At 43.6% G+C, this 7,537-nt stretch overlaps 1 long non-coding RNA gene across 1 annotated transcript; it reads left to right on the forward strand.

The window, feature by feature from the left end:
* The first annotated feature begins 887 nt into the window (after positions 1–887).
* LOC120598737 (uncharacterized) lies at positions 888–1,714 on the forward strand. Its single transcript, XR_005651737.1, has 2 exons — positions 888–935; positions 1,217–1,714. It is a non-coding gene; the product is annotated as an uncharacterized LOC120598737 (long non-coding RNA).
* The last annotated feature ends 5,823 nt before the right edge of the window (positions 1,715–7,537 follow it).

A 7,537-nucleotide genomic window follows, 5' to 3' on the forward strand; every position in this document is an offset into this window, starting at 1 on the left:
CAGCCCGACAGTCTTTCAGTGGCTGCTCTTTAAGACCTACTCGAAGATATTCTGTCCTTTGCCCAGCCTGGGGTATTAGAGGAAGGAAGGAACTATGACAGCCATATAAATGATGGTATACCACAGAGTCGGCTCTTCAAAGGTCACGCTTCACGGAGACTGTTAATGATGTGGGGAGATGCTTAAGAACAAATTAAACCATTTTTTTAAAAAAAGCAATTAGGATCTTAGCTTTTAAATAAATAAATAAGCAAGCAAGCATAAGAAGCAAGGAAAGAAATAAGAAGCAAGGAAAAAACACTGAGAGAGACCAATAAGTTAAGAGTAATACATTATTATAAGTAATTAGAATAACTATAAGCAATCTTTGTTGTCTTGTTTATACTTGTATATGTTTTATATAATCTTTGATGACTATGTATGGCTTTTATAATTGGCAATATATCTGTGTGAGTGAAAATAGATACTTTCTTCTTCACTGGTTCTTACATCCCTTCTGGGAACTAGATCCAAATCAGTTGTTCCAAGAACCAAATCACCAGAAATATAATCAGATATTCCATCCAAGTCCCAGCTGGCAAAAATGAGACCTGTAATTCAGCTTTTTGATTTTGTCAAGTGTAAGGCTGGATCGAGCTCTTTTCCCTTTTATCCTGGAAGTTGGACGCCTGGGTACCAGTCACAGTTCTAAGAGCTGTGTGCCCTCAGACATGTTACTGTTCCTTTCTGGGCCTCCCCCTCCTCTGTAAAATGAGGGAGCGGGACTCTGAGGACCTGGGACCACCAGGGCAGTTTTTATACCATTCACCACCTCTCCCGGCTCTTTTCCCCTATGTGTATTTGTTCCATTTCACTCCCTCCAACCCGTTAGTCCTCAGGAAAAGAAGTGAGGCCAAATGAGCCTTTTGAGTTTTTGTTGACACTTGTAATTGCAGGTTGATGACCTGGCTGTCTGCGGTAAAGGGTTCTGCCTGAGCCGGCCCTGTTCCCCCTCCCTCTCCCTAATCTAGGGTGGCATCAGAACAGCAACCAACATTTGGTTGACATAGGACATAATTTTTAATCAGGGGAAGGCAGAAATGAATACAAAGGCCTCTTTTTTCCAAGCAAGTTTGAGTATCTGCTTTTGGGTTTGTGTCTATCTGTATTTGGCAGAGCTGATCTTGGGGAAGGTCTGGCATTTGTGACCAAAGGGTCAGTCTCCTCCCTTCTTCAGGATGAAAGCAGCACGGATTGTTCTGATCAGGGAGCCATAACATGCCACCACCCCAGAGCTCCCCGACAGACTGCAGGGGGCACCCCGTTTTCCTTTGCTCCAGTCACAGCAGCTCGTGGCCACCGGGCCCCCGAGAGCCACATGCCTCACATCTCCCCAGCTCCAGCCTCCTTTCAAAGGCCCTTTATTAAACCACCAACTATTTGCTGTCGAGACATTTAGGATGAAATCATTGTGTTAAACAAATAAACGCAGCTTCGTCCAGATTTCTGCTCTGGGAGCAGAGTAAGAAAATAATTTCTGTCTGCTTGCCACAAAAGCGGCTGGAAAGGCCCAAAGAAAAATATTATTTTTACTCCATTGTGTGAAATATTGTCCTGGAGGATCTGACGCACTGAGCGTTTGAAGAGTTTGTGCTGGCAGGTTTCAGGGGTCCCCCGGGCCGGCCCCCTGGGGTTGTTTTCTGCATTAATAAACTTTGCATGATGTGTGTTAAAAGGAACATTTTGTTTGCTTTGTAAATAAGGGATGTCAAACAAGAAGCAGAAGCCTTACAGACACTAGGTGATGTGTTCTCAGAGCCTAGAGAGGGAAGCAGGGAGGGATAGGCACCCTGGAAAAATGGGCATTGCTGGGGCTCCCTGAACGGAGCTGAGGCCTTCTTGGGAAAACAAATCAGTCTGTTTGAGTCCAAACCAGGCCATTTCCTCACTGATCCTGGTGGGAAAGCTGCACACTTTGCCCTGAACCAGCAGGATACAGGCTTGGGAAGGAAAGTTCTCAAGTGTCTGTCAGCTGTGTGGCGGAGGGGAGATGATGGCGCCTGGCCGAGGCCCTCCCCCACCAGCACCCCTCACCCATCCCTTTCAGAGCAGTTTTTTGGTTTGTCGGGATCCCCCAGAGATAGTGGGCAGGAGGATGCAGAGGTTAAAGCCATACTTTGGGGAATGGTGACCTGACTGTCGCTCCCTCTATATCTCTCACATGCTTTTCTCAGTTGTCACTGCAGCCCCTGAGCCAGTTCCTCTGTCAAATTCCTGATGGGCCCTTGGGACACTGACATCGTGGGAGACACATCACCCTCGCCCTGTGATCCCTGCCTCTGTGGGGAACCTGAAGGAGCCAGGGCAGGATGTGTACCGTCTCTGGCTCAAGTATTTGCTATTTTCACAGGTGCCTCCCCCTGGACCCACAGCCTCCTCGTTGTCTGTTGTCCGATCCAGTGTTACTGAAGGCTCCCCAGACCTCCCAGGCATTTTCATGTCCATCCACTGCCCTGCTGCCTCTCTCTTTTCTCCTTAAACTCTCTATCCCCCTCTGCGGTCCTGGAAAGATTCCTTCGACATCCACTTCTGTTCTGCAGAGTCCTGGTTCTCTCCTGCTCAGAAGTTCAAACCATTTCTTGAGACTCTGGAGGAAGGTGATGACAGGGAATGCTGAGTTCTGTGAGGATCACAGACTGTCAGAACCTTAAGGGAACAGCCATGGAAACCCGGGGACCTGCACCCTGGGCCCCATTTGAATCACCTGGACCACTTTCACAATTTCTGCTTTCTGAGCCCACATCCAAGTGGCTCTGCTTCAGTTACTTTAGGGTGATGCTCAAAATCGAAATGTTTTTAAGTTTTGGTGACTCTAGTGGCGGCGATTCTAGTACAGCAACCAATTAAACGGTGGTCTCACTCCACACCCTTATTTCATGGAGGAGTAAACTCATGTGTCTGAGATCCCAGTATTAGTTTCCTGTGGCTGCTGCAACAAATTACCACAAACTGGGTGGCTTCAACAACAGACATTTATCGCTCACAGTTCCAGAGGCCAGAAGTCCAAACAGCAAGGTGCTAGCAGGACTGTGTTCTTTCCGGAGGCACTAAGGAAGGGCCCTTCCAGTTTTCAGTGGCTGCTGGCATTCTTCGGCTTGTAGCTGCGTCTCTCTCCACTCTGTCTTCACACTGCCTTCTCTGTGAGGCTCCGTGTTCTCCTCTTCCATTTATGTTATCTCCCTTTGCTTCTTTCTTATAAGGACATTTGCAATGACATCTAGGTTCCACCTAGATAAACCAGGATCAACTCCTCCTCTTAGAATCACTGATCACATCTTTTGCTACATAGTCTTCTACCCTATAAGGTAATATTCACAGGTTTCAAGGGTTACGACATGGACATACCTTTTGCGGGGTGGATAGCATTCGACCTACGACAGTTCCTCCGTCAGTGACAGAGTTGGACTAGAACCTGGGCTTTTTGAGTTGCCATAGAATATGCCTGCTGCTACATCAGGCCCGTAGGCCACACACGTCTCTTTGAAGGCATCTAATGTAAAACTTGTGTGTAGGGTTTAGCGGCCAGCAGACTCAAGTTCAAATCCCATCGTTTATTTACCATTGGTTTCTTGTCTATAAATTGGAGATAATCACATAGACTTGTTTGAAGGATGAAATGAGATAATGTATATAAAGCACTTAGCAGGACCAGGCACACAGTAAAGGCTCAATGATAGTTATCAATAGTATTATTGGTCTGGCAGGGGTTAAATGAGTTATCATCAAAAATTATAAGAGAGAGAAAATATTTGTAAATCACATATGTGATAAAGGATTAATATCCAGAATATATAGAAAACTCCAAAACTCAACAACAAAAAACGAACAACCTGATTCAAAAACGAGCAAAAGACTTTAATAGACATTTCTCCAAAGAAGATATACAGATAGCCAATAAGCACATGGAAAGAAGCTCAACGTCCATAATCACTATGGAAATACAAATCAAAACTACAATGAGATGCCACTTCACACCCTTTAGGATGGCCAAAACAGCAGAAAATAACAAGTATTTTGAGGGTTTGGAGAAATTAGAACACTGTGCACTGCTTTTGGAAATATAAAATGGTGAAAACCCTATGAATTTTCCTCAAAAAATTAAAAATATGATCCATCAATCCCACTTTTGGGGACATATCCAAAAGAATTGAAAGCAGGATCTCAAAGAGATATTTGTACACCAAGACATAAAGGCAACCCAAATGCCCATCAATGAATGAATGGATAAATAAAACATGGTATATAAATGCAATGGAATATTATTTGGCCTTAAAAAGGAAGGAAATTCTGACACAGGATACAACAGGAACTAACCTTGAGGACATTATGCTAAGTGAAATAAGCCAGTCGCGAAAAGGATAAATACTGCATGATTCCATTTACATGAGGTGCTTAGAGCAGTTAAATTCATAGAGACAGGGAAAGAGGAGTTGTTTAATGACTATAGAGTTTCGGTTTTGCAAGTTAAAAAGAGTTCTGGAGGTGGATGGTGGTGATGTATGGTAGTGATGGTTGCACAAAAATATAAAAAAGACTAAACTGTAACATGCAACAAGTATATTGCTGGTGCGACTTTAGCAACCTATGAGCTGGACTGAGATCGAACTAAGAAGATAAAGGTACTAGAAGCCCCACTTGAGAGGTGGGGGAAAGAGTGGGCCATACTGGGAAAGGAGCCATGAGTGTAAGGGGTGACAGATCAAGTGTAGAATGATTTTAGAGAGCTGCATAGAGGTCCCCTCTCTGGCTTTAGAGCTAAGTGGTCTTCAAGGAGCTAGGGCTGCCACCTGCACAGCCTGGCAGCCCTCAGCAGTAGCTAATTGCAGTCTACTATTCTCCACTGCTAGTCTGTTTTAGTATCACCCACTTAGCTGTGTAGGATGAACCAAAGAAAGACAGGGAGACCTATTAGTTACCTGGAGAACTGTCAGAAACAGAGGATGTGTCATCTAGGGGCCTTCAAAAAATTTCACATTGCTTTTATAAAATCTCTACAACCATCACTACTCCCTCCCCCGCAGCCCCCACTCCAGCCAGTATTAGAGTGAGAGTTTCTCCTGGCCAGAGTTCAGAGCAAATTTCTCAGCATTGTGGAGTTGTTTCCCCATTACATGTTAGCAGGCAGCACAATCGTACTCTATTTTAAAAGGTGACTTACTCGGGTCCTTGTCTCCCTTCTGACACTCTTCTTGTGCAGCCCCCACCCCCAAATTTACACATACTGCCAATGGTTCTCCCACCCAAGCCCCAGCTAGTCATCTGAAAATGTTTGTTGCTGTTTGCTTCTGTTTCACTTTTCACTACAGACCTCAATCTCAGACTCACTTACCAAATAGAGCAGAGGGAATTCAAGAACTGCAGAATGCCACCAAACACCCTGTTCAAAATGCAGCTTCCCTGAGCTAGAGGGGTATGAGCATGCTCCCCAAGTACCTCACATCAAGACACCAGGTCTCCTTCCCTGGTGGCCTGCTTTCAGGACAGAATAAACCAAGCAAGGAGGGGAAGCAGCTTTAGAAGGCTCAGGATCCTATTTACAACGTCTCCATCCCGCCCCAGGCTCTCATAGATTTTTTTTCCTAACCTAGCTCCAGCCAGAAATTCTAATCTGGCTCTGGAGGGAAGTTCAAGATGGTAAAATGTGGGTAAAGCCTGAGTGTTAAGATCATTCCACTTACCTCTACAGCGAAAGAAAGCCAGGCTGTCTGAGCATCTTCCCAGAACTTCATACTGGAAGGCAGCCCATGCTAAAACCCATGCTTAGAAAAAGTGTGTCTTGTGCACATTGTATATAATCAGAACAGAGTGAAAATATTCTCCCTCTGGCATGTTTAATACATGTCCATTGTCTTCTGCTGGTTAGTGCCACTTCTTTGTTTCTGACCTCTCTTTAACTGGGTGTCTTTTCATATAAATTTCAAAGTGGTAGCCAAACAAACATTAACATCATACCAAAAAGTGCTCTTTAAGATATTGCAGGGGGAAAAAAAAAAGATGAAGACTCATTAGTTTCTATGCTTAATCGTACACATCTTCATGCAGCTACTTTTAATGGCACCTCTGGCCTATCTTCTTTGCACTGTGCTCTCTGTCTATAGGCTAACCAAAGCTGGCCACCAGGGGAGTAATAACAGCTTAAAGTAGCCCCAGCTATGGATAATAATCAGAATCACAATGTGGTGAAAACGTTCTATGGAAGTTTAAAATAAAGCTAAAGTATCACTCGGCAGCTTACAACTGCTGCAACCTCCCCTGGATTCTTGCCCTCAGCACACTCTGTAGGACGGGATTGTTACTCATAAAATGTTTTTGGGAGAGTGTAACTGCAGCACAAAGCTGTGGATTGAACTGGACCTGTTCTAAGACCCCTTTCAACCCAGATATCTGGGGGTCTCCAGGTCATGAGTTTAAATGGAGGGAAAGCTGGGGGTCAGACCCTGCAGTCTCCTGCGGGGAGCGAAGTACCCAAGAGGTGGCCGGACTTCAAGGTCCAAGATTTCCTGTTTGCAGAGAGCAGAACTTCTTTTTTTCCTTTTATGTATACCCATCTAGCTTTATTTCTTTTTTTTATTTAGGGTTATAAATTACATATAATAAACTTTACCCTTTTTATTTTACAGTTTTTCATATTTTGACAAACACATCAGGTAACAACTACAATCAAGATATTAAAGTTACATCATCCCCCCTCAGATTTTCCATACCGCTTTGTAGTTGTTTTAGTCCATTTGGGCTGCTATAACAAAATACCAGAGACTAGGTAGCTTATAAACAATAAACATTGACTTTTCACAGTTCTGAAGCCTGGGACGTCCCAGATCATGGCGCTGGCAGATTTGGTATTTTGTAGGTTTTCCTGGCTCATAGACAGCTGTCTATTTCCTATGTTCTCACATAGTGAAAGGGGGTAACGGAGCTTTCTTTGCCCTTTTTATAAGTGCACTAATCCCATTCATGAGGGCTCCACCTTCATGATATAATTGCCTCCCAAAGGTCCCACCTCCTAATGTCATGGCCTTGCTAGTTAGATTTCAACATACAAATTTTGGGGGAGCACAAACATTCAGACCATAACAGTAGTCGATCTTTTTCTACCCCAGCCCTGGCAACCACTGCCTTTTCCAGAATATCATATAAATAAAATTGTTCACTACATAGACTTTTTGAGGCTGGCTCTTTTTGCTTAGAATAATGCATTGAGATTCATCCATGCTATTGGGAATATCAGTAATGTGTATCTTTTTATTTTTGAATATAATTCTATTTATGGAATTATTTGTATTATTTGTATGTTTGTCTTTTCATAAGCTGAAAGACTTTTCCCCACCCCACCACCCCAGGTTTTAGTGATCATAAATAAAGCCACTATAAAAATTCACATAGAGATTTCGACATGGACATAATTTTCATTTCACTTGGGTATCTGGCCCTGAGATTGCTGAACCATATGGTAAGTATATGCTGAATTTTATTAAAAACTGCCAAACTATTTTCCAAA

This window comes from Pteropus medius, unplaced genomic scaffold (genome assembly GCF_902729225.1).
Source record: "Pteropus medius unplaced genomic scaffold, Ma_sr-lr_union100, whole genome shotgun sequence".
NCBI classification, from domain to species: Eukaryota; Metazoa; Chordata; class Mammalia; order Chiroptera; family Pteropodidae; genus Pteropus; species Pteropus medius.